Below are 27,180 nucleotides of genomic sequence, written 5' to 3' on the forward strand. Positions count from 1 at the left end.
CATCCCCCTTTGGGAGCTGTCCCTTATCAAAGGAAACCTTAAATCAGCCAGCATGAATAGTTTCTCTGTGGCTGCACCACAGAGATGAACAGAGATGGGGCCTCATTTGGGAAGGCTCAGAACACTTAATTTTTTCTTATTAATAAGCCTCGCCGCTACAACACATATGCAGTTTGAGCAAACATAAGACAATAACGAAGTACCACAAACTACCAGGCATCTAGTATCATTAGCAGTTCAGGTGGGGAGCTGTGTCACCATGTGTAGGCTGCAAAGGAACAAGTAATAGGTCTATTCCATGCTTAAAAGAAAAGAAAGAAAACACAACATTTCAGCCGTGGAGCCCTCACACCTGAAGAAGGCTCCACGGCTGAAACGTTGTGTTTTCTTTCTTCTCTTTTCATCTAGTGTCATTAGCCTTTTAACAGTTCCTGTCAAAATAAAATAGAAATGGATAACATTCTAGAGAGAGTTTGAAATACCAAGGTACAATTTAAAACATATCTCTTCCACTACAACCACAATATTTTGGAGAGATCATTTAACCTCACTGTTCTGACATGTCCGTTAGCCTCCGTCCTGCTTCAGCAATGAATGTGGCGGGGCACATTCCGAGGGAGATGAGGTCAATCAGGTGGCAGGAAAACCACGCTATGCTTTTTTTTGAGATCCTGAAAAGGACAGAGGGGCCATCTATATGTGTGCAGCTGGATATGTAATTGCAGGTGGCTAGCAAATTCTGCTGAAGCCCCACTGCCTGGTGTGGACGGTAGCTGTGCATGTTGCAGCAGAATTGTGCATGTGAGATCAAGGGGGCATGTCATGTGTTTCAGCACTTCACTCCCTTCAGAAGCACATGATTCCCTGAGTTCTTTGGATGACCTGTGGACCGATCTTTCACGATGAAGAATTCCTTAAGAAGAATAGATCTCGGCCCACCATCCGAATGCCTCCGTCTCAAAACAGCGACCTCCCACTGCCCTTGGTCTGCAAGGCAGTCTTTTCAAGTGCGATGACGACGCCGGGACCTTCGTTGCCTATTGTACGAGCTGAACTTTTGTGCTCATCAATTCAACGCTCTTTCCATCAACTCATCTTGTCTTTTGACGCTTCGTGTTTTGCGCTCCTTTGACTATCGGCATATCGGGTGACTGCAAACACTGAAGTTCTTGCTTACGGAGTGTGGAACATTGTTTTCAAGTGATCGCTGTTCTGTCATGTTGACGCCGAGTGAATCTTTCTTTGGCAACATGGGCAGGCTGACAGCAGTGCGAGCGAAAGTAATGGCAAATTTCTTGACTTATTTCTGAATGTGAATGTTCTTTAGAAAAGGGATGTGGCGTTGCTTCTCGCCCGTGTAAAGGTCACGCATTCCAGACGTGGTTATGAGCGAACAGTTGCCGCAAGTGTTTGAAAAGAGCAAGAGAGGAAGCAGCCCTGCCCCGTGTGAGGATCAAACTCAGGCCCTTCAGATGACGAGACTGACGCACTACCAATTACGCCAACAAGCCCAGCTGCAGTACACACACCGGAAAGTTTGCCTCACATGGATTTCAGTCGCCCGTTCCCTAATCTTTAGACGCCCTCTGCTGAATGTTGCATTTGCCTTTTGATCTCACCGATACATTTTTGGTCTGTTTCTGTTGCGAGTCCGTCTTTCAGATCTCACCTAGCACAAGTCTCTGTGGCTGAAGTGGCCTCTCTGCTTCAGCATCGTGCCCTCACTCAGCCATTAAAAATGTCACTCGGACTTCTGACATGCTGACATGAAATGTCAAGAGAGAGGGGCGGAGTGACGCTTAAGCCAGAGAGAAGATGAAAAGGGGGCGTGGCTGCGAAACGCTTGACAGCTGCACGATGCTCTCCATGCAAGGCGTGACCACAGGCTAAAGGACACCTTTCGGCACATCAAGCTCTAAGCACACACCTGGAGGATGCAGGAATTGATCCTGCTACCTCCCACATGCAAAGCAAGCGCTGTACCATACAAGCCAACCCCCCTCGCTGGGACTTATGCCTCGGCGTCACCTAGTGCCGCTTGTTCCCCTCTTACCGGGCACAGTTCACTGCCCTTCGTCTGCAAGGCAGTTGTGTAATTGCGGCTTTCTTGACTTATTGATGAAGGTCTGACTGGACGAGCGAATGGCGCCTCTCCCCCATCCTCAAGCTCGCTGACAGATTGAAATGAAAAGTGCTGCTGTGGCTAGTTGGTCTAGTGGTATGATTCTCGCTTAGGGTGTGAGAGGTCCCGGGTTCAACTCCCGGACGAGCCCTCGTGTGCTCTTTTCCTCCTCTTCCACAAGACTGGGAACTGATATCCACTGGGAACTGATATCCACATCACTTCGCAGCGTCTGCTTACGGCAAACGATGGAATGTGACTAATGACTGAACGAGCCTGGTGAATTCTCATCAAGTGGCACAATGAGAGCGTGCAGTCAGCTGTCCAAGGCGGCAACCTCATTGCTTGTTCAAAAGAACACGTACTGAAAACTCATCACCACTGTGTCGTAGATGAGCACCGCGATCGCTTGTTGTCATGCGTCCTTACTTGGGAAATGCCACCGAAACGTGTGCGGCTCGCCTTGCGCTCTCTGCGCCTCGCATATTTGTGGAGCTGTCTGCTCTTCTTTCTGTTGAAGTAATCAAGTTACGGGGCGTCCTGCAGCCTATGATGTTCTCACTGAGAGCTTTCAAGATTTGAAGGAAAACTACGAGCTTGATGGCTCAAGTCGAACGAATGTGATTGTTAAGTAATCGATGATCAAAAGCACGTCTTCTAACAATTCGTGAGAGTATTATCAGCACTGTTTTCACTCGGATATACTTTTCACTTGCTAAGCTGACAAATTGGACGAGAATATGCCGGAGACGCACTCAGTGCAGACTGAGGTTCGGAAGGAGGTGTGGCCCTTCAACGCTTGACAACTGAAGGACATTCTCTCCGCAACGGAGGAGCACCTGTCAGAAGTCGCAGAGGCTGAATGAGAGCACCGGGCTCCCGAATCTCCAAACTCAGACCTGGAGGATGCGGGCATTGATCCCGCTACTTCTCGCATGCTAAGCGAGCGCTCTACCATTTGAGCTAATCCCCCTCGCTTCATGCTTCTTGGCATCATGGCTTACCGCCTCTGCCCCTCTTACCGGGCACCGCCCACTGCCCTTGGTCTGCAAGGCAGTCCTTTCAAGTGCGATGACAACGCTGGGATCTCCGTTGCCTATTGTACGAGCTGAACTTTTGTGCTCTTTCCATCAACTCATCTTGTCATCTTACAGTCTGGGTAATTGGAGACTGCACTGTTCTGCTTCCTAAGGTCATATACGGGTTTTTCTCATGAAGCCGTGTTGAGCAGTATTTCTCGCATTGTGAACATGTGCACACAGCGGTCCCCCGGGTTCCAGTTAGTGCGTAATTACGCATCGATGAAAAACGAAATTAGCTCACTGAAAGTTTGATGTAGAGAATGTGGAAATTTCCACAAGTTGTGGTCTTTAAAATGCATTTGGTTTGAAGACGTTCTGTGTTTCCATTGTGAAGATATGGACAAAACAATATTTGAGCGTGGTAAAAAAAGTAATAAAAATGGCAAAGTGATGGCTGAGAAAGCATTCACAATGCATTTTAATCACAAAGCAAGTGTTTTTGTAACTCTAAGAGATTTCGCGAAAGCACTACAGGTGTGCCAAAATCGTTTTTGAACTTCAAGCTAACTTTACCCCGGTCTTAGAGAAATGACTGCCTTTCACTTCTCTGTGTTTTCTTTCACAGCGCTGTGCACTTTTTCATTGCCTCGCTTTCAGAGCCTCTGCACAGCACACGACTCGACATCAGGAAGCACATTGAAGTGAAAGCAATAAGAGGTGAGTGGGTCTGTTCGATCACAGTGCTAGGCGTATCTCAAACAGTGTGCGTGGCAACAAAAAAAGCTGCTCTGTTTTGAACTGGGGACATTTCACATGTGAGGCTAACGTGATAACCACTACACTATGGAAACAGTGGGAAATTGTGCCCAGTGGCCCAGTGCTGAGCTTCGCCAATGCTATTCAGGGGCTATTCAGGGGCCAATGCTATTCGATGTGAATTGAATGCTATTCAACTCACCAATGCTATTCAGGGGTGGAAAAGGGTGGAGCCGTGTGTGTCTTTTGTTCAAAGACACCCCCATCTCAGAGCCGGAAGTACAGGCCTTCCTCCCGCAGGTCCACAAAGATGTTATTTTTTAAGAAGATCCTGCGAAAGTCGGCCATCCGCCTTTCAGCCCTGCAGTAGGCCAGGCTGACAGAGAAGCAGTCCTTCACCCTGGCAATGTACAGCCTGACAAGGTCTGGCTTCAGGCCATTGTACATCATGAGGTTCCTCCTCTCCCAGACAGCTGTCCTCGTTAGGCTGAGGAGGAGGTTCACTAAAATGGCGTTAACCCCCCTCTCAGACCCGCGGTACCCAAAGAGGAACAGCTCTTTCCAGGGCACCCCGTCAAGAACAGCTCCTCGAACTGAGCGAAACAGGCCATCCAGCAGATCCGTCAAGTACGCCCTGGCTCGAGCTGGGGGAAGATCTTACCCCAGAACACCTCTGAGACCGGCACTCTGAAGCGTTTCGCCAACATCAGCCTGTAGAACATGCTGGTTGTGCACCCCAGGAGGTCCACCCCACGGTCTCCCCACTTCACCCTCATCTCCGGCCAGGCCGGGCCTGCTGCCCCGTCTTGTAGATGGAGCTTCTCCAGCCAACTGTCCGGGAGACTGAGTTTGAGCTGCTCGTAACATCCAACATTCTGATGGATGTTACTGACTGGCAGCTCGTCGTCGACCTCTCGGACAGCGTCGACAATAGCCTGGGTGGGCAGAAACCCGTCTTTTACTTCATCAAGAAGATCCTTGACCTTGGATATGCCAGCCTCGTAGAGCCGCCTGTTCCATCGAGACCCCAGCAGGGGGTTGAGGAACAGAGGCTGCTACAGAAGCTGGGCCCGGGTCTCCGGCGTGTAGGAGACATGCTGGGACATGAACTCCCCCCACTCCAGCAGGACCTCCCTGTAAAAGGGGGGCAGATGTTTTACCAGCCCCGGAGTCAGCCTCGTCAGGAAGTCTCCTGCCCTAAGCCCCCACAAGTCTCGAGGGCCCGGGCGGTTGTACCCCGGCTCGCCCACTCCCCTCCCCTCCCCCACCTCCCTGTCCTCCCTCTCCACCCAATCCATCTCCACCACCTCCCCTTCCCCCTCCATCTTCATGCCCTGTAATTCCACCTCCTCCGTCCCTGCCCCATCCATCTCCAGACACCCATCCTCCATTCCTACTTCCACCACTTCCCCTACCTCCTGTGTAGTTGAAAAGTGAAATTAATTCTCCGGCCCGCGTGACAGTTTCCCCGCCCTTTCTGCCACATTCTCATTGCCAACACTTGCCGCTTCCTCCGCACCTCCTGTCTCCGCCACCGCAGAGACATCAGGGATGGGTCTGCGGACAACTCTTGAACTGGGCTTCAGGTTGGGCTGAGGCCTGACGTGGTGCCACTGGATCCCAGCCTTCGAGGGCCCAGGCGGTTGTACCCCGGCTTGCCCACTCCCCTCCCCCTCCTCCCTGTCCTCCCTCTCCACCCCATCCATCTCCACTACCTCCCCTTCCCCCTCCATCTTCATGCCCTGTAATACCCCTCCTCCGTCCCTGCCCCATCCATCTCCAGACACCCATCCTCCATTCCTACTTCCACCACTTCCCCTACCTCTCCTCCCACGACCATATCCAACTCCCCTTCCTCAGTCTCTGCCAACGGTGCCTGACCGAGTATTGAAGAGGCTCCCTCACCTGGCAGGCCGGTGTCTTGTGGCCGCTGCAGGGCAACCGGGCGCTTCTCCTCAGGCTCCTCTGAGTCCTCGGGCGTCTTTTCGTCTGGGCCTATGTCCACCTTGCCAGGGTCTTTTCGCCGTTGCCGCTGCCGCTGCCGCTCGGTCACACGCCTCGCAGCAGCGCCTTTGCTGACCCCAGCAGGCTTCTCATGCCTGGACCCAGAGGAGGGCCCTGCTGGCTCACTGGTAAGCTGGGGAACCGCTGACGGTGATGGTGGTGGTGGTGCTGGTGCCGTCGCCTCCTCCCTCTGCCTCTCTCCCTGCACAGGCTGGGGTGTCAAAAGCCCACTGGTACGCTGAGGGGCCGCCTCTGGTGGTGGTGGTGCCCGTAGGATCTCAGCTGCACCACGCTGCACCGCCGCATGTTGTGGAGCAACCTCCCTCTGCTTCTCTTGCGGCACAGAGTGGGATGCAGCAGGATTGTTAGGGCAACGGGGCGCCCCTGCTGGTGGAGATGCTGGCTGGTCCCCGGCTCCTTTCTGCTGCGCTGTACCCAGGATTGGAGGGGCCTCCCTCTGCCTCTCCCCCATCACCGGCTGGGGCGTTGCTGGCTCACTGGGGTCCTGGGGCGCCGCTGCTGGCAACTCTCCATGCTCAGCTGCAGCGGCCACTCGTAGTCCATCTTCAACCCCCTCGGCGTTGCGGGCAGCTGCTCCTGCTCCGGCTGGATCTTCCGGCTCCGGCTCGCAGTTGCAGCTCATGAGCGCATGGAGGCAGTCCGGACACTTGGCAGCGGTGCAGTTCCTGGCGCGGTGGCCGGGCTGTCTGCACTCATAGCAGAGGAACTTGGGGCAGTCCTTGGCAATGTGCCCCGAGTCCAGGCAGACATGACACACCCTTTGTTGCTGGTCGTGGAGGACCCTGAAGTACTGGTCCCCCTCTGCCGTGGCGAAGCGGGTGCTGTATGGCAACGAGGCTACATGCCATCAGCAATGGTGGTCCCAGGGTAGTGGCGCATCCTGATGTCCGAAATCACTCTCACCCCCCAGCTACTCAGCTTCTCCTTGATAGTCTCGTCTGAGATATATGCCGGGAGGTGGAGGAAGGAAACCACTACCTCCTTCTGCTCCAGCCTGCGGCAGGGTCCGCGTGTTCTTTTGAGTACAGAGTCAGTTCAAACTCTTTTGGCGTCTGGGGGCGGCAGGCAAAAAGAGAGCCCTCCCCATAGACGCCATGCACCGCTGCGATAATAGCACCCGCAGATGGTTTCTCCACACCGCTCACATCCACCACAACAGTATGCGCCCTTGCAAAAACCCGCCGGGGGGGTCGATCCGAATTCCTCATCCTTCTCTTTCCTACACCACTCTCCTCCTCCACTACAATAACATTCTCTGCCTCCATGTTTTTTCCTTCCATTAAAACACAAACAGGACTCAGAAAGCAACAAAAAAGCAACAACAAAAAACCAAAAGTCTCTCCCCTCCCCAAACAGCGCTAGGCTGAAGGGGAGGGCTTCAAAAATCAACCAAAAATTCACAAAAAACCACAAAAAACAAAGTCTTACTTGAGACAAACAAATGCTCTATTCCTCTCCTTCTTCCTGCTCTCACGCTGACCACGGCCCCTGTGACGTCAGAGGGCCTGCTCAAGGGGGTGTGGCCGTAAGCAAGAGCAGGGCTCAATGGCACCTTTCTTATAGAGAGGACAGCTCCGTCACCTCTTTTACGACGCTGCTTTTTTCCCTTGCGTTTTTCTCTTCTTCCCACGTTCTCTCTCTTCACTGCCTTCGTCCCCACTCTATTTCACTTCAGTCTTTCACTTGTAGCGGCAATGCTTGTTAATAAGACAGAATTAAGTGTTGCTGTGCTTTCCCAAATGAGGCCCCATCTCTCTGTTCATCTATGTAGTGCAGCCAATGAGAAGCTATTCATGCAGGCTGATTTAAAGATGTTTTCTGTTGATAAGAGACAGCTCCCAAATGGGGATGCACTTAGCTAAGACTGGCTATCATGATCAATGGTCATCCATTGGCGCCTATCTGTCTAGGGAGTGCCAGATGGACATCTGGACTGCATTCCTAAGTGTCAGGAGTAAGTGACTCATATCTCACCTTGATCAACCAATCAGGGACTGGTAGGGCCGAGTAACCCACGTGGGTCTCTGATGCCAACGAAACTTTCAGCCAATGAACAAGCTGAAGTTCCTCCAGGTAAAAACAGACAACACAGAACTATTCAAAGGAGAACTCCAGGGGTGCGAGACAGTTCCAGGGCAGGACAGCCCAGGTGCAGAAAGGCTCCCAAGGGCAGGACATTCTCGCAGCGCGCCTCCTGACCATCCTGAGACTCAGCCCGGACAACCACGGAACGGCCAGTGTGTCAGAGTGCCAGAACTTTCCTTTGTTCTAAGAGTCTAGAGTGGAGGTTACCAGAGAGTAACCAGAGGATCAACACGAGGTTAGCACCAGCAGCAAGCCTTGTGAACAGGTCAGAACTGTGGACAGCTGAATCACTATTCAGAACTAGCGCTTCATCAGGAACGAACCGGTATTCTTCCTCACCTGCTGGGACCCACACTTATCTTTTCTCCTGTGCACAAACTTTGCTAGTTAAAGCCAACACTAACTAGCCGGTCAGTGAGCATCAGCAGCGCACCGTCGCAAGCCACACAGCACAGCCTGGCACGGAGCCAGAGAGCCCGCAGGATATCTACATCCCCAGAGATTGGATGAGCATTCAACTGCACTGCATCACAGCTCGAGAATTCAATTGTTATTCCAACCAGTTGATATCAATTTAATTCCTAAGAGTTATGTACTTGTTTTGAGTATCTAATGTAGAAGTTATAACCAAGTTCATTTACGAAACGGTCTAAATGAATGATATACTGAACGTATGTCCTCTTGATATACGTAACTCTTCGTAACTGATTGAATATATACCTTTTGTATTCTGATAACCCTCTCGATAAGATGCACATTTTATGTATAAATATTTTATGTATAAATATTTTATTAATAAATATTTCCTCGTGTATTAGTACCTGTGTGTATGCGTTGTTTGAGTTATATCGCATGGTTGGATTCTAAGGCCATTAAAAGAATCATTTTATTATTTACTGCTACAATTAATAATTGTCCCAGTAAATGCCCAAACCCTACAGAACTGGTGCCTCGTGAGAGCACACTACAACTGTATTATTATTATTATTATTATTATTATTATTATTATTATTATTGAAAGACAGGCTCACTGTCTGTTCCTCAGGCTGGGACAGGAGATCACATACTGTATTTTTATTATTGAGAGACAGGCTCACTGTTCCTCAGGGTGGGACAGGAGATGACATACTGAATTATTATTATTGAGAGACAGGCTCACTGTATGTATTTTTATTACTGAGAGAGAGGTTCACTGTCTGTTCCTAATGCTGGGAAAGGAGATCACACACTGCATTATTATTATTGAGAGACAAGCTCACTGTTCCTCATGCTGGGACAGGAGATCACACTGTATTATTATTATTGAGAGCCTGCTCACTGTTCCCCAGGCTGGGAGAGGAGGTCACACACTGTATTATTATTATTGAGAGACAGGCTAACTGTCTGTTCCTCAGGCTGGGACAGGAGATCACACACTGTATTTTTATTATTGAGAGACAGGTTCACTGTTCCTCAGGCTGGGACAGGAGATCACACTGTATTATTATTATTGAGAGACAAGCTCACTGTCTGTTCCTCAGGCTAGGACAGGAAGTCATACACTGTATTATTATTATTGAGAGACAGGTTCACTGTCTGTTCCTCAGGCTGGGAGAGGAGATCACACACTGTATTTTTATTATTGAGAGACAGGCTCACTGTTCCTCAGGGTGGGACAGGAGATGACATACTGAATTATTATTATTGAGAGACAGGCTCACTGTATGTATTTTTATTACTGAGAGAGAGGTTCACTGTCTGTTCCTAATGCTGGGAAAGGAGATCACACACTGCATTATTATTATTGAGAGACAAGCTCACTGTTCCTCAGGCTGGGACAGGAGATCACACTGTATTATTATTATTGAGAGTCTGGCTCACTGTTCCCCAGGCTGGGAGAGGAGGTCACACACTGTATTATTATTATTGAGAGACAGGCTAACTGTCTGTTCCTCAGGCTGGGACAGGAGATCACACACTGTATTTTTATTATTGAGAGACAGGTTCACTGTTCCTCAGGCTGGGACAGGAGATCACACTGTATTATTATTATTGAGAGACAAGCTCACTGTTCCTCTGGGTCGGAGAGGAGGTCACACACTGTATTATTATTATTGAGAGACAGGCTCACTGTCTGTTCCTCAGGCTAGGACAGGAAGTCACACACTGTATTATTATTATTATTATTGAGAGACAGGCTCACTGTCTGTTCCTCAGGCTGGGACAGGAGATCACACACTGTATTTTTATTATTGAGAGACAGGCTCACTGTTCCTCAGGCTGGGACAGTAGATCACACTCTATTATTATTATTGAGAGACAGGCTCACTGTCTGTTCCTCAGGCTAGGACAGGAAGTCATACACTGTATTATTATTATTGAGAGACAGGTTCACTGTCTGTTCCTCAGGCTGGGAGAGGAGATCACACACTGTATTATTATTATCGAGAGACCTGCTCTTTCCTGACTGTTCCTTAGGCTGGGACAGGAGATGATAATCTGCTTTATTATTATTGAGAGACTGGCTCACTCCTGTCTGTTCCTCAGGTTGGGACAGGAGATCACACACTGTCTTATTATTGAGAGACGGGCTGACTGTCTGTTCCTCAGGCTGGGACAGTGGATCACATACTATATTATTATAACTGAGAGACAGGCTCACTTTCTATTCCCCAGACTGGGACAGAAGATCACACACTGTATTATTTTTATTGAGAGACAGGCTCACTGTCTCTTCCTCAGGCTGGGACAGGAGGTCACACACTGTATTATTATTATTATTGAGAGACAAGCTCACTGTCTGTGCCTCAGGCTGGGACAGGAGATCACACTTTATTATTATTATTATTGAGAGACAGGCTCACTGTCTGTTCCTCATGCTGGGACAGGAGATCACACTCTGTATTATTATTATTGAGAGATAGGTTCACTGTCTGTTCCTCCGACTGGGACAGGAGATCACACGGTTTATTAATATTATTGTTGAGAGACATGCTCACTGTCTGTTCCTCTGGCTTTGGCAGGAAATGACACACTGTATTATTAGTAATGAGAGACAGGCTCAGTGTTCCTCATGCTGGGACAGGAGATCAACAACTGTATTATTATTATTATTGAGAGACAGGCTCACTGTCTGTTCCTCAGATTTGGACAGGAGATCACACACTGTATTATTATTATCGAGAGACTTGCTCTTTCTTGACTGTTCCTTAGGCTGGGACAGGAGATGATAATCTGCTTTATTATTATTGAGAGACTGGCTCACTCCTGTGTGTTCCTCAAGATGGGACAGTGGATCACACACTATATTATTATTACTGAGAGACAGGCTCACTTTCCATTCCCCAGACTGGGACAGAAGATCACACACTGTATTATTATTATTGAGAGACAGGCTCACTGTCTGTTCCCCAGGCTGGGACAGGAGATCACACAATGTATTATTATTATTATTGAGATACAGGCTCACTGTCTGTTCCTCAGACAGGGACAGGAGATCACACAGTTTATTAATATTATTGTTGAGAGACATGATCACTGTCTGTTCCTCAGACTGGGACAGGATATTCCACACTGGATTATTATTATTGAGAGACAGGCTCACTGTCTGTTCCCCAGGCTGGGACAGGAGATCACACAATGTTTTATTATTATTATTGAGATACAGGCTCACTGTCTGTTCCTCAGACAGGGACAGGAGATCACACAGTTTATTAATATTATTGTTGAGAGACATGATCACTGTCTGTTCCTCAGACTGGGACAGGATATTCCACACTGGATTATTATTATTGAGAGACAGGATCACTGTCTGTTCCTCAGGCTAAGACAGGAGATCACACACTGGATTATTATTATTGAGAGACAGGTTTAGTGTCTGTTCCCCAGGCTGGGACAGGAGATCAAAAACTGTTTTATTATTATTGAGAGACAGGCTCACTGTCTGTTCCACAGGCTGGGACAGGAGATCACACAGTTTATTTATATTATTGTTGAGAGACATGTTCACTGTCTGTTCCTCTGGCTGGGGCAGGAAATGACACACTGTATTATTATTATTGAGAGACAGGCTTGCTGTCTGCTCCTCAGGCTGGGACAGGAGATCACACACTGTATTATTATTATTGAGAGACAGGCTCACTGTCTTTTCCTCAGGCTGGGAAAGGAAGTCACACACTGTATTATTATTATTGAGAGACTGGCTCACTCCTGTCTGTTCCTCAGGTTGGGACAGGAGATCACACACCGTATTATTATTATTGAGAGACGGGCTCACTGTCTGTTCCACAGGCTGGGACAGGAGATCACACAGTTTATTTATATTATTGTTGAGAGACATGTTCACTGTCTGTTCCTCTGGCTGGGGCAGGAAATGACACACTGTATTATTATTATTGAGAGACAGGCTCGCTGTCTGCTCCTCAGGCTGGGACAGGAGATCACACACTGTATTATTATTATTGAGAGACAGGCTCACTGTCTTTTCCTCAGGCTGGGAAAGGAAGTCACACACTGTATTATTATTATTGAGAGACTGGCTCACTCCTGTCTGTTCCTCAGGCTGGGACAGTGGATCACACGACGTTGCGCTGCTGATGCTCTCTGAAGACCGGCTAGTTAGTTTTGGCTGAAACTAGCGAAGTTTGTGCACAGGAGAAAAGATGACTGTGGGTCCCAGCAGGTCAGGAAGAAGACCAGTTCGTTCCTGATGAAGCGATAGTTCTGAATAGTGATTCAGCTGTCCACAGTTCCGACCTGTTCACGAGGCCTGCTGCTGGTGCTAACCTCGGGTGGATCGTTTGGTTACTCTCTGGCAACCTCCGCTCTCGACTCTTAGAACAAAGGAAAGTTCTGGCACTCGGACACACTGGCCGTTCCGTGGTTGTCCAGGCTGAGTCTCAGGATGGTCAGGAGGCGCGCTGCGAGAATGTTCTGCCCTTGGGAGCCTTTCTGCTCCTGGGCCGTCCCGCCCTGGAATTGTCTCACAGCCCTGGAATTCTCCTTTGAATTCCCTTTAGAATAGTCTTGGAGCTCTGTGTTGCCTGTTTTTACCTGGAGGAACTTCAGCTCGTTTATTGGATGAAAGTTTCATGGGCATCAGAGACCCACGTGGGTTACTCGGCCCTACCAGTCCCTGATTGGTTGATCAAGGTGAGATATGAGTCACTTACTCCTGACACTTAGGAATGCAGTCCAGATGTCCATCTGGCACTCCCTAGACAGATAGGCGCCAATGGATGCCCATTGATCATGATAGCCAGACTTAGCTAAATGCATCCCCATTTGGGAGCTGTCCCTTATCAAAAGAAAACATCTTTAAATCAGCCTGCCTGAATAGCTTCTCTGTGGCTGCACCACAGAGATGAAGAGAGAGATGGGGCCTCATTTGGGAAAGCACAGCAACACTTAATTCTGTCTTATTAACAAGCATTGCCGCTACAATTAGTAGGAAGAAAGATACAATATTTTGAAAATGTAATATGTTTTAAAGGATTAAAGGGAAAAGAAATACTTTATATACGCAAACTAATTCTACTGAGCTCCTCTAAACAATATCGCCTGAAGAATTGTCAAAGCACAGTGTATCAATTTGGGTGACAGTGGGGGAAAAGGATCACAACATTGAAAACCACAAGGCTTATTTTCAACAACAAAATTTGTGCTTGATAATATTTGACAAAATAATGAATATTACACGCACGGAAATCAATATTTACCATTAGGGTAGAATGCCGCATAGAACAGTTGGATAGAAGGTTAGTGTAACTCTATAGTGCATCACAGAGGCTGGTCTCTTCCCCTCATTATGCAGGCTGACTTGTTCACAGTGAACTGTCCTCCAGCGATAGTCAGCTGTAATCACTGATGCAGACATGATGTTAATACTCTGACAGCATCTTGGCTGATTTGGATAAAGTTTTTTCCTATTAAACAGGAGATTCTGCGTTCAAATCCCAGCAGTGTCTTTCTTCTTGTCTTGTCTTACAAAATGTATCACTATGGATGATTACATGCAGCTTGATTTTGTTTAATTCAAGTTTTCATTCCCTTTCTGATGGCTCTCTACAGTAATTTTTAAAAGTACTAATCGGGATGGATTACTGTACATATCCTCAGTAAAGGGGAATATATAAGTAGTGACTATCCAAATTGCATTTTTGTGTGAAACACATTTCAGAAAATCGAAAAACAATTTTCAAAACTCACAATAACAAGACAAAGGCAAAACATAAGTTCACTTGCACTTTATGCATATTTACCACAACCTTGCCTTCTGATCATAAAAAGTCTTAATTTTAATATAGCAGTTTTAAATGGGACATTCAGAACATGGCATATGAGAATATATGGTTAACCGAGGATGAGCAAAGGATGATCGCACTTTCTGCTTATCGCTATGAACCTACCCCTGGTTATAAAAATGTCTCAAAATTCTGACACTGAGGTGTGAGACACAATGTAACAGGCTCTCATAATCCCGAAAAACAAGAAATTTTACTGTAGCGTTTTATAAATTTGACCCTGTGAACATTGCATGTCCCTCCATCCTCATTACCAAAACATCTCAATGTCCCGACACTATGTACTTTTGTAATTACAACAATTCACTGTTTCATTTATGAGTTGTGACATTGTGAACATGGCATGTTAAAGTATTTAGAAAATCTAGATCAGAACAGGCTAAATGCAATTCCTAGTGATTTATCATTTTCTTACTTTCTAAATGAAAAAAATATTTTTTCAGTGATTATGACACTTCAGTATGACATAAAATATGCTTCAATGACAGAATAAATAATAATAATAAATAATCATCGAAAAAATACCCAAAGTGGACATTCATAGTTGTGATTATAGAATGTTAGATATCGGGTGAGTAGCTGCGTCAGCATGCGTAGGCTGCAAAGGAACAAGTAAAGGACTACTCCTGCTGAAAAGAGAAGAAAAGAATCACAATGTTTCGGCTGTGGAGCCTTCTTACATAACTAACCTCATCAGATCCCTCAACTCCCAAGTCTTCCAGTTTCTCACTTCAGAGAAGGAAAAAAAACTCAAAATCCTCTACAGAGAAAAACCATCAACACCCTTATCACCTCCACCAATCCTAACCTTGGTGTTACTACACCCTCTGACCTTTCCCTTTCACCCCTTTGCATCCTCAGCTAACATATTTTAATAGTACAACAAAATTACAATAGATTGTACAGTATTTATGTTTAAAATTAAGGTAAATATGTCAAAATATCGAAGTCCAAATGCACGGTGCTAATGTAACAATGCTTGCATGTTCTTAAACAATTCTGCATTGTATTTTTAAAATATTTCAGCAGAGGATGCAACGGGGGTATAAATGACGACTCGACTTTTTCTTGGGTGAATATGGTTTTCTGGGGAGTTGCGATGTTGGGCATACAGTAATTGGACATTTCCCGGTGATTCTGACACCTGTTAAGCACTCGCATTTCCTGCAAATATTAAAATGGTTAAGGTTTCGCTGAGAAATCCAATCGACCTTTGCGAAGACAATGTTCACATCACATAAGAAACACGTCTCTGGGTGGACTCGAACCACCAACCTTTCAGTGAACAACCGAACGCGCCACACAGATGGAATGGTGGGTCCGTGTCTCGCATCACAACTTTCAGGTTAAGCTGGTAATATTTCTTCTGCACTGATAATCAAGAATTGAATTTCATTTCTCGCAAGCTGTGTGAATTTCTTGAAATACAAGTTTTCCAGAAAGGAAATGAATACATGCATTCAACGAAATCAAGCCCTTTGTGATAGTCTGAAATGGTACGTTATGTACCACAAGATAGAAAAAAAAACATGACTGGGATTTTAACCTACGTGACCTACGGTACCAGACCGGAGTAAAGTTAGCTTGAAGTTCGAAAACGATTTTGGCACGCCTGTAGCGTTTACACGAAACGTCTTAGAATCGCGAGAATACTTGCTTTGTGTATAAAATACATTGTGAATGCTTTCTCAGCCTTTACTTTTTCGTTTATATGACATTTTTTTGACCAATCACGAATATTCTTTTGTCCATATCTTCGCAATGGAAGCACAGAACGCCGTCAAACCAAATGCATTTTAAAGACCACGACTTGTGGATATTTCCACACTCTTTACATCAAACTATCAGTGAGCTAATTATCTTTTTTTAAACCTCCGGTTTTTCATCGATGCGTAATTACGCACTAACTGGAACCCGGGGGACCGCTATATACACAAGATCACAACACGAGAAATACTGTTCAATACGGCTTCATGTGTAAAACCCGTATATGACTATAGGCAACAGAATAGTGCAGTCTCCAATTACTCAGATTGTAAGCACGCGAATAAAGCTTTGTCTGAATTCTGAAACCCTTCCTTTACGTCCTGTTTTCATTCAGGTAAGAGTCAACTATATGCACAATACTACTGACAGCAGGAAGATTAAAATATTCTTTACTCAGCAGCTTATTAAAAACGGCTCCCATGATGTTCAAACCGATTTTTTACACAGAACACTGACACAGCTTTGCGTTCTGAATCTCTTTTTCTCGTGTGTTTATTTAATGTGGCACAATGCACTGGGATAGGGGTATTCTGTTCACAAACCAATAGCATTTAAACCACAGCACCCACAATGCTGCAAGTAAGTGTTTTGCACACTAAGCAGAGAGCGATGTCTTCCTCGTTAGTATAGTGGCGAGTATCCCCACCTGTCACGCGGGAGACCGGGGTACATCAGGACATGCATTGAAGTGAAAGCAGGATGCGCTGCGACATCCACTGTGCAGATCCCGCCACACTAAGAGGTGAGTGGGTCTTTTAGATCACAGCGCTAGGCGAATCCCCAAACAGTGTGCGTGGCAACAAACGAAACAGGCCTGTTTCCGCCCGGTTTCGATCCGGGGAAATCGGGCCAAGTAGTGGCGGGATCTGTACAGTGCATGTCGCAGCGCTTCAATGTGCTTCCTGATGTCCTACCCCGAGAACAGAAAAGACAGCGTCCGCAGCAACAACAGCTCAGGTCTCTGCACAGGAGCTAAGCTGCCCTCATCTCCTCTGCTCTGCGGCTCCTGCGGAGTGGAGTCCTGCCTGGAGCCGTGTTTGCAGGCGGCGGCTCCCTGCACCCTGTCTGTGCGTCGTGTCCAAGAGCTCCTGGGAGGAAGAGAGAGCCCTCCCACTCGGGGGCTTTTCCACAGTCTGTGTGAGGAGGGGCGGGTGTGTCCAGTAGCTTATCGAGCGGAAGCCTGGGGCGGCGGAGAGCTGTGATCGTGCAGACCTTGAGGTGTCACCTCTTTGTCTGCTTTCCCGCCTCCCCTCCGCCCAAGCTCTGCTCCAAAGTAGCCCGGCAACCCCTCACACCTGCACGTGTCACAACCTAAGGTGTGGTCATGAGACACTCATGGGGTGCCGTTCTGTTCTTGCTAATTGTTTCCTGCCCATCGCAGGCAGAAGTCCATGCGAGGAAGATGCTCTGGACAGAGCTCAGAGGGCGCAGCTTGGTGGCTTTCCTTCTGAGGGACATTCCTGCAACACTCTCCCGCTCCTCTTGGGGCGCTCATGCCGCAACACAGGAAGGCTGGAGCAGGTGGCTGTGCACTGAATGCAACGCCGAAATTGCTCAGTTGGGAGAGCATTAGACTGAAGATCTAAAGGTCCCTGGTTCGTTCCCTTGTTTTGGCATTTTGTTTCATCGCGCCCTTTGTTCCTCTCTCCAGCGCCCCCTGCCTAAAGTGACGCTTCCCTTTCTCAGCCCGAAACGCAAGCGAGACACCAGCAGCAGTCTCTGCAGGTTTCTGTATTGTAGCGGCTATTACGTTCGCCTAACACGCGAAAGGTCCCCGGTTCGAGACTGGGTGGAAACAGCCTCGTTTTGCACGCTCCTGTACTTCACAGAGGTCTTGAGCGACCAGTCATTTGTTCCCAATGTATTTCCGGTGCCTTCATGCACTCTTGTACCAAACGCACGTTCCTTCTGTACGCGGAGCCGATCATTTGCAATTGGGCTGTGCCGACAGACCGGGACGAGCTCTGTCGGCTCAAAAGCAGCACAGGACCTGCAAGAACAACAGAAAGATTAGCATCCAGCGGGGGCCTCTTAGTGAGCCCAAGAGCTCATCAAGAATCGGCTCCAGCAACAGGGCTGGGCGCATTGTTCCATTCTCCGCCCACTCTCGGTGTAAACAAGTCCCTCCTGGTCTCTGCTTGAAATGCACTTTCCTGCGTTTGCTTTGGTGTAACTGGCTTCCCCTGCATGGGCGAATGTGAAGAAGATCCTTAGTAAGTCATTGAAGAAAACCGAGAAGAGGTCGGAGTGGCCTCTGTCGTTCATCAACGATCCAGTCAGGCAGTACTCCTCTGTAGAGCGCAGTTCGTTCACATCGATTGGCTTTTTTTTTGCCTTCATTCGTGCGAGTAGTAAAAGCAGACGCCCCTATTCTGCCGTGACCTGGACTCAAACCGGGGTTGTTGCGGCCACAACGCAAAGTACTGACCACTATACGATCACAGCGAGTTACCGAGACACACGCGGCAGGGCGGAAAGGGCTGTGCTCTCTTCGTGTGACATAATTCGGAAAAGTCCTGACGTTGCATTTCAACTGAGCCCCAGTATACATCGACCCTTCGACACTCTGAGTGACAACTCTCTTGCGTGTTTTCTCATATTTATGTAGTTTGCTTGCATGACGCCGGTGAAGTGGAAATCTAATAAGTAAATTGATTCTTAAAAATGTAGAGAGCTTTGAAAAAATATATTGGTGCTTTTAGATAATATATTTCAAGGATGTAACTGCTGTGCTACAGTGCGTGCAGAATTTTAGAAAACAGTTTGTCAACAAAGTACACTGTTTAGGTTAGTTTAGAAGACAATGTACCAAAACAATATATGCTGTCTGGGTCATTAGAATTAGCTGAAAGTAACTGATAAGCTTTGAATAACAAATCTAGTTTTTCTTCTCTCGCTCTATGATGTAATCTGTTTTCTCTTAGAGAAAGGGGAAGTTTTAGAAGGGACCAAGTGCTGAACTTTTTTACAGCGCAACGTCTTATAAAAACCCTGTACTGCTTGTAACAAATTGAGTCTCTGGTTGCACTTTGCAGGGCTCCCAATATTGCAATATTGAAATAAAGACCTTACTCAGGTGAGAACTCTCTCTTGTGGCTTCCTTGATAGTTATATTTCCATGACAATTTGGGGGCTCGTCCGGGATCACAAACCTGAGCGCGAACGGCTGCTGAAACTCCATCCGGACCCGGACAATTTTAGCAAATTGGACGAACCTCGGAGGATAAACTGTTTATCCTTCCAGAGACGCGTCTGGAGAATTGGCAGCTGTCTGACGTCAGTAAGTGATCCTTTAAAATTAATAGTTATATTTCCATGACAAGAGAAAAACCATCAACACCCCTACCACCTCCACCAATCCTAACCTTGTTGTTACTACACCCTCTGACCTTTCCCTTTCACCCCTTTGCATCCTCAGCTAACATATTTTAAAATTACAATAGACTGTATAGTATTTATGTTTAAAATTAAGGTAAATATGTCAAAATATCAAAATCCAACTGCACAGTGCTATTGTAAGAATGCTTGTCAAGTTCTCAAACAAACCTGCATTGTATTTTTAAAATATTTCAGCAGAGGATTCAACTGGAGTATAAATGAAGATTCGACGATAATTTTTTTTGAGTGAATATGGTTTTCTGGGGAGTTGCAATGTTGGGCATTATTGGACATTTCCCGGTGACCCTGACACGTGTTAAACACTCGCATTTCCTGCAAATATTAAAATGGTTAAGGTTTCGCTGAGAAATCCAATCGACTGCAGACAATGTTTATATCGCAAAAGAACCCCGTCCCTGGGTGGACTCGAACCACCAACCTTTCGGTTAACAGCCGAAAGCGCTAACCGATTGCGCCACAGAGACTGACTGGTAAGGTCATTTCTCGAATCACAAGTTTTCGGTTAAAAAAAAATCTCATCCCGTTTATTTTGCCAGCCTGTAATATTTCTTCTGCACTGATAACCAAGAATTGAATTTCATTTTTCGCAAGCTGTGTGAATTTCATCAAAAACAAGTTTTCCAGAAAGGAAATGAACAGATGCATTTAACGAAATCAAGCCCTTTGTGATTGCCCGAAATCATACGTTCTGTACTACAAGATAGGAAGAAAGACACGGCTGGGATTTGAATCTCGGTTCTTTTGTTTAATAGAGAAGCGCTTTAACCAACTAGGCTACAGTGACAGGGTACCCATCACCTTTTACAGCCGCTTGGACACACCGCTCTGAGACATCTGCGTTCAGTAAGCGCTGAACCTGCGCTCAGAGCAAATTGCCTCTTTTACATAGCAGCCCCGACACTGAGAAACGAAGAGAACTGGCTTTTATCTGCCATTTTCATGTCCAATGCGTTTGACATCTCCCAAGGGCGACAGAGTTCTTTTGCGACACTATTTCTTCTTCTTTTTTATTTCTGTACGCTTTGATAAAAAACGAGAAATCGTGCAACGGAAAAATATCTTTTTTTCATAGAGAAAACGTGCACCAGGAAATGTTGTGTTGAGAAGAAATGATTTAACATGATACGTGACGTAATTTATCGGAGCAATTGCTCGACCAGCAAGATCTGGAGAGGTTGGAGAGTCTGGTGGATGTGATAATTATACGGTGTTGTGGAAGAAAACAGTCTTTCTTTGAATTCTCAGTCAATCGGAATTTCAGTGCGAAACATAAACCCCTTGTCTGATTTAAAGAGATTATATTTTAAAACTCATAAAAAATCAGAAAACACATGTTTCTCACTTTGAAATTTTAGACGGAGCGGTGCATGACTAGTAGCGGCGCTGAGCACACTTTGGGGGAATTCAGGTCATGTGAAATGCCAGCGGTTTAATAAACAACGCGTCTGATTCCGGATCATAAGATTGTAGGTTCGACCTATACCTGGTTCGTGTAAATTTTATTCAAGCTCCTCAGTAATAGATGTATATTATGTAATGAACCGCACCTGAAAGCAAACGTTGGGTCTGTTTCCTTTGTTTTCCAGCATGAAATAGCAAATCGTTACAAAAAGCACCTGCTAATGTCCAATAGCGGGTTTTGTTTTCAAATTACAGTTTCAGGCTTCAGACACTTTTTAATAAAACAAAAGTGTCCGGAAACTCATTAACTTTCAGGTTTGCTTGAACCTGTATTAAAAAAAGTTATCTGAAACTTCCGGGATTCCATTATCTGATGTAGCTGTCTCTAAAGTTGGACGTGATGTTAAGCAGATGTGAACTGTGCCTTTTCTCTTAAAAAACTCATTAACTTTCAGGTTTGCTTGAACCTGTATTAAAAAAAGTTATCTGAAACTTCCGGGATTCCATTATCTGATGTAGCTGTCTCTAAAGTTGGACGTGATGTTAAGCAGATGTGAACTGTGCCTTTTCTCTTAAAAAAAAAAAAACAAAGTTCTTTTTTCCCCTCCACTCCAATGCTGGAGACTGTAAGCCTGTGTGAGCTCCACACTGCGTGTCCTGTACTGCTCTATTTTGTTTTGATTATCTATGTGGTGTACAGATAGAACTCAACTGCATGGGGTGAATTCCGTGTTCAGGACCAGCAGAACCTGAAAAAGTAACAGCTGACCTCGACATGATTTGAACACGCAGCCTACTGATCTGGAGTCAGGCGCGCTACTGTTGCGCCACGAAGTCACGGTTGTCAGAGCTGTTGAATTTCCCAAAGGAGACAAATCAGCTTCACAAAAAAAAAAATCTCCTGTGAAGAGCGCAGCTCTCCGAAGAGAGTCTCTTCTTCACAGACCACATTTTATTCTTCCTGCGCAGCTCTTGTGCAGGTGTTGTTCTCAATTACAGATCCAGGAACACTGATTTTTTTTCTATTTTTTTTTAATTAAGTACCCCATGGTGCAACGGTAGCACGTCTGACTCTAAATCCCCAAGTTCATTTTCAAAGTATATCGGAGTCAACTGATACTGATCAGGTTCTGCTGCTACTGAACCCGCAGTCTTCACCTTAAGGTTCAATTCCTCAAGCCTTTTGACCTTATATGTCCATCCCTTCTCATCAAAACTCGTATTTTCACAGAGTACCCTTCAGAAATCGCAGTATAGAATGAAAAAACTCCAGTAGATCTCGGCCGCTGTTGGTGATTTTCCTTTAAAAATAAATGAATCTCTGGAAATTTTACGGAGTGTATCACTTTCACTGAGACCGAGAAGTGTTAAGCTGTACATGAGTCTTTGTGGTTCGGTTGTTAACCAAAAGGGTGTTGGTTTGAGCCCTCCCAGGGACACTATGAGCCTTTTAATGTACACACCCGTCTCACTTTATCTCCACGGCCGGTCTTGTACCGCAATCAAATACAGAGCCCGTAGGAGGCAGTAAGCTCGCATATATAGCTCACTGTGTATATAATGAAGAAGCAGAGGTTAGTTTCTCATCTGCGCGTTACAGAGCCTTACGCAACTCGTACTGTACCAACAGTTAGGGTTTGATCCCTGCACGGGCTATTAGTTGAAAAGCCATTGTAAATGACGTGTAAGAGATTTATAGATACTGTAGATCAGTAGTTCTCAAACTGTGGTACGCGTACCGGCAGTGGTACGTGGAGTGCCACCAGGTGGTACGCCAAATGACCCTGGAACTGTGTAGTGTGCACTGAAAAATCGGGACGGGTTTTCATATTTTGTATTTTAATACTTGTCGAATACGCAGGCTACATACTACGATACAGTGCGTGCTAATACTTCAGTGGACACAAGAGATACTCTGTAATTCTATACCACTCTATAGGAATGCGTGCTACGGATGCAAGTGACCAATTGTATTTAAAAAAAGCTATTGTATCTCCAGCAAATAGGGAGAAAGGAGAATTAGCGTGATTTTGGAACAATGCCAACATTGTAAACACAGGAATGCATAGAAATACGTGCTACGAACGCAGGCAATCTTGTGAGCACACGAAAGCGTGATAGAAAAATATTTAAGAACTGTTCGAATTTGAGAAAAATACACCGAGCGTCTCTGTGTTTCGCTCCCATGCGCATGAAATAAAAACTTTAAATAAATACGGAAATAAAAACGGAAACGCGGAAAAAGCTTGCGGATTGCTAAAGCAGGTAAGCTACACTATTTTTGAAGAACCTTATTTACCGTTGGCAAAAGAGCTGACACGTATTATGTGTGGAAAAAAAGCTGCTAAACAGCTCGACCGGCTGCCCCCCTCCCCCTGAAAGACACAGTCATTTATAGAATTATTGAAATGAAGGATTATATCAAAAGTACACTGATAGAGCGCGTTAAGATGAGCAGATGTTTTTCACTGCAATTAGATGAGTCTGTAGTCGATTTGGCCAATTTGCTCGTTTACGTTAGATTCGAGTTTGAGGGTATGTCTCATGAAGACTTTCTGTTCTGTAAACCGCTACCAACAGGAACTACAGGAGAGCACATATTTCAGCTTCTGAATGAATTTATCGAAGAGAATGACCTCGACTTGATAAAATGCATCTGAGTTTGTACCATTGTTCTCCAAGAAGGAAAGCTGTTTAACACTGACGTCACTCCTTTTTATTTAACCCAGATTGTGAAGACAACTCCACCCTATCAAAGGAAAATGTTGCACAAAAGTTGGAAAGCACACTCTGAATCCATCTGTACTGTATATTTGATTTCCGCGATCCATTCAAGGCTGCTTGGTGCTTCGCAAGCAAGTCATGTTCAGGGAAGAAACTCAGCTTAGAGAACTACTGGTGCATTTTCACTCATTGAATTTGATCTTTGTACTCTCTTTACATTCTCAGCTATAATATTTCAAAATTACAGTTCGGATTTGTTGGAAAACTTCACAGGCATTATTAAGTTAGGACTGTACAATTGTATTTTAATATCTTGGTATATTTACCTTCATTTTAATATGGATGTAACCATAAATGTTGTACTTTTGTCGTACATTTTAACTGAGGACGCACGACGACTATTATACCTTGTGATACATGCAAGACATCTGTAAACGAAGATGTAATTAGTCAAATTGGCAATTAACAGAAAACCACAATTGTATAATATTATTTCTCTATGTCGATGATCAGTTGAAGGATTTGAAGAAACTATATATTATTCCTCGATATCGATGATCAGTTGAAGGATTTGAAGAAACAGCAGTGATAGCAGGTGATTTTGGTTTTGAACCCATCTTTACACCTCAATAATCCATTTGTCCTCGAAAAAAGAAAAGACAGGCATGTTTTGAGTCTCATAATGATCATCTTCTCGATCCAAAGAAACATATAAATTTGATTCCTTCCGTAGTATTTTGGATTTTCTTACGAAGATCTCACGAAGTATTGCCAGGATCTATATTTAGCGTTCGGTAGCGATAACACTGCTGATATTGATTGAGTAGAAATCTATGATGTATTGACAACTTTATCTGAAGTGAGAAGTCCTAGAACGCTGTCTATGAAGTGTTAGGATTCATACCAAGATATACTTTTTGTTTTCAACCCAAAATGCTGCTATTGCATTACACATTATATGAACATTACCAGTTTTGGTAGCTTCTCTGCATGATTTTTCAAAACTGAAACTAAATACAAAATTATTTAAGATCAACCATGACAAAAAAATTATAAATCAGGACTAATATTAATATCAACTGATGTTACTACAGAAAAAAAGATTTAACTGAAATATTAATAAGACTATGCAAGCCTAAAAAGTAGAACAATTCAATTTATATAACTTTTTTTTTTAGAAATGGGCTCACACACCGGAAGACACTAACGTTTCTCTTCGTTAGAGTATGTGAATAACAGTTTAACCCAAAATATTTGGAGTCCAGAGGGAGGACTTGCTCGCTGAATGATCTCTCAAGAAATCCCTGGTGAGATTCAACAGGTGTTTTCTTCAACAGCCACTAAAAGTCTGATGACCTTCTCTGGATTTCCTGAATATGACGTAAAATTAGTTCAAATCATTTGGTAGTTAACACAACGAAATGCTTTGGAGGTACATTTAAAACAGCAGAGCAAGACTGTAGCACTTCGTGTGTGACTGAATTTAATTGTGTAAACCTGGCTCTCTATGAACACGAGCAAAGAGTTCTTACTCAACAGAAGATTGCGATGTGAGCACAATAATATAAGACATCTGGAGACGCCAGAGATTGAACTCAGGACTTCATACATGAAAAGCATGCACTCTACCACTGAGCTACATCCCCTATGGCACAGATGGTGGAACTGACTTAAAGATGTGCATATGTTTACTGACCACAATCCACCCTTCATGAATAATTGAAATGAATAATTTATTTTTATATCCAGTCACATGGGCGACGGTGGTTGATTCTTCAATGGGGGAGTGCGTTTTTCTACCTCCTTACTCGACTGTCTTTCAATTATGTTTTCTTTGAAACCTTTTTGCATCTTTTAAGTGCTTGCAATTAAATTACGCATAGAAAAACAGCAGTACAGTTGATGTTCATGGACTGATGCACACAACTCCAGTGATAAAGCCCTTTTGTAAATATTGTAGAAGAATGTTAAAGGGCGAAACAACGCTCCAACCACGTGAATGGTAACAAGAAGGATCGTGTTCTTATTTAATATGTGCTTTTGAATTGCCTAGTCAATACACACAGGCTTTAGAGATGGACAAATAATTGAGTGAATCAAATTAGTTTTTGTTGGTCGTCTGTGTCTTCATAACTTTGTAGGTGAGAGAGAGGATTGCGAAAATGTGCAGGTGCTTCTCAGAAGTGCGTTGGTGGTATAGGTTCCTTCAAATAACTGAGCCAGTGCATCCCAAATCTTTTCAAGATGATCTGTGATCTGGTAACACATCTCCTGAAACTAACATTCGAGGTAGGAAGTGTGCTCTTAAACACCAAAACACTCAAAAAGGAAGAAGCAGATCTCTGTACACAAGACGGTAGTGCGATATTAGAATTTCAGAGTTCTTGACGGATTCAGGCTCCTTCTCAGAGGTCCTTGCTCGCCAAATAACTTTGCATCTGAGGAAGAGCACCACGGAAAAAACCCAACTCAACAAGAGAGCGCGTTGGTTGCTCTTGCTCTTAATGCAAGGAGCTGTTTTTTTTTCCTCGCAATAATAATTATTAACCAGAAACAGCAGCACAGGTAGGTCGCATTTGTGATTATGTCATTTCTCTGCTTTAGCAAGGTCAATAAAAGACTCTGAAAGTAGTAAAGCAAAACTGAACTCAAAATCATATTGGGAATTCTGAGCAATATCTCCATACAGGTAATCCAATAAGAACGTTGAAATATTTGAATATCATCTCTCTGTAGATTGCGCTGCTTTTTACCCAGAGTAAAACTATTGGATTGAAGGAATGCTAACCGCTGGGTTAAAATGTATAGTTGTTATTTGGAGAAATCTGTAAACTCGTGATCGACAGTGCTGATTATTTTCCGGAGACGGAGCACCGATGACCTATCCGAGCTAATTGATAAAGCTCACCCAGTGGATACTCTAGCAGAACGTCAAAGAACATTCACCTTTGTATCCAAAGAAACCACAGGAACAACATCAGGAAGCACAATCAATTCCCCTTTTAAATCTTTCCTGTAAGGTATGCTATGTGAATTCATGAAGTTAATCCTCTGATCTCTTTTGATCACGAACAAAGTACTTCTGATGGAGCGCTATGTTCAAAGATTTAATAAGCTTTACCCCTGCCAACAATTCGGCGTGAAGAATTAAAAGTTTCACAGACAAAAGCAGCTCACCACCACAGCCAATATTAAATGTACTGTACTTGCCGGTACACTATCATGTGCACTGCCTCAAAAGTGATCTTGGCAGATGTTGTTCCCTACATAAAGCTGAACGTACCAAAGAGAATTTCTGTTGAGAAAACAAAATATTTTTTCTGCCTTGATGTTAAGCCTGTCTTTTAGAAAGTCTATCTCTTAACACCTCCTGCAGCCTAACAAAAAGCACTTTTACTGATCGTATTGCAGGTCTTAAAACACTAACATTTGGCAGCGGTGGGATTCGAACCCACGCCCCCAGAGAGACTGGAGCCTAAATCCAGCGCCTTAGACCGCTCGGCCACGCTACCTTCCTCCATGTCCATCTTCCTCACATTGCTGGCTTGGACTGGGGGGCTTCAGCTCTTGTCGTCGGATCTAATGATATCATGACATG

At 45.1% G+C, this 27,180-nt stretch overlaps 3 non-coding genes across 3 annotated transcripts; 1 reads left to right on the top strand and 2 right to left on the bottom strand.

The window, feature by feature from the left end:
- The first annotated feature begins 2,201 nt into the window (after positions 1-2,201).
- On the top strand, positions 2,202-2,273 carry trnap-agg (transfer RNA proline (anticodon AGG)). Its single transcript has one exon. It is a non-coding gene; the product is annotated as a tRNA-Pro (tRNA).
- A 17,574-nt stretch (positions 2,274-19,847) lies between these two features.
- On the bottom strand, positions 19,848-19,921 carry trnan-guu (transfer RNA asparagine (anticodon GUU)). The gene has a single exon. It is a non-coding gene; the product is annotated as a tRNA-Asn (tRNA).
- A 7,091-nt stretch (positions 19,922-27,012) lies between these two features.
- trnal-uag (transfer RNA leucine (anticodon UAG)) lies at positions 27,013-27,094 on the bottom strand. The gene has a single exon. It is a non-coding gene; the product is annotated as a tRNA-Leu (tRNA).
- Between the last annotated feature and the right edge of the window lie 86 nt (positions 27,095-27,180).

Source organism: Lepisosteus oculatus, chromosome 14 (assembly GCF_040954835.1).
Source record: "Lepisosteus oculatus isolate fLepOcu1 chromosome 14, fLepOcu1.hap2, whole genome shotgun sequence".
Lineage (NCBI taxonomy): Eukaryota > Metazoa > Chordata > Actinopteri > Semionotiformes > Lepisosteidae > Lepisosteus > Lepisosteus oculatus.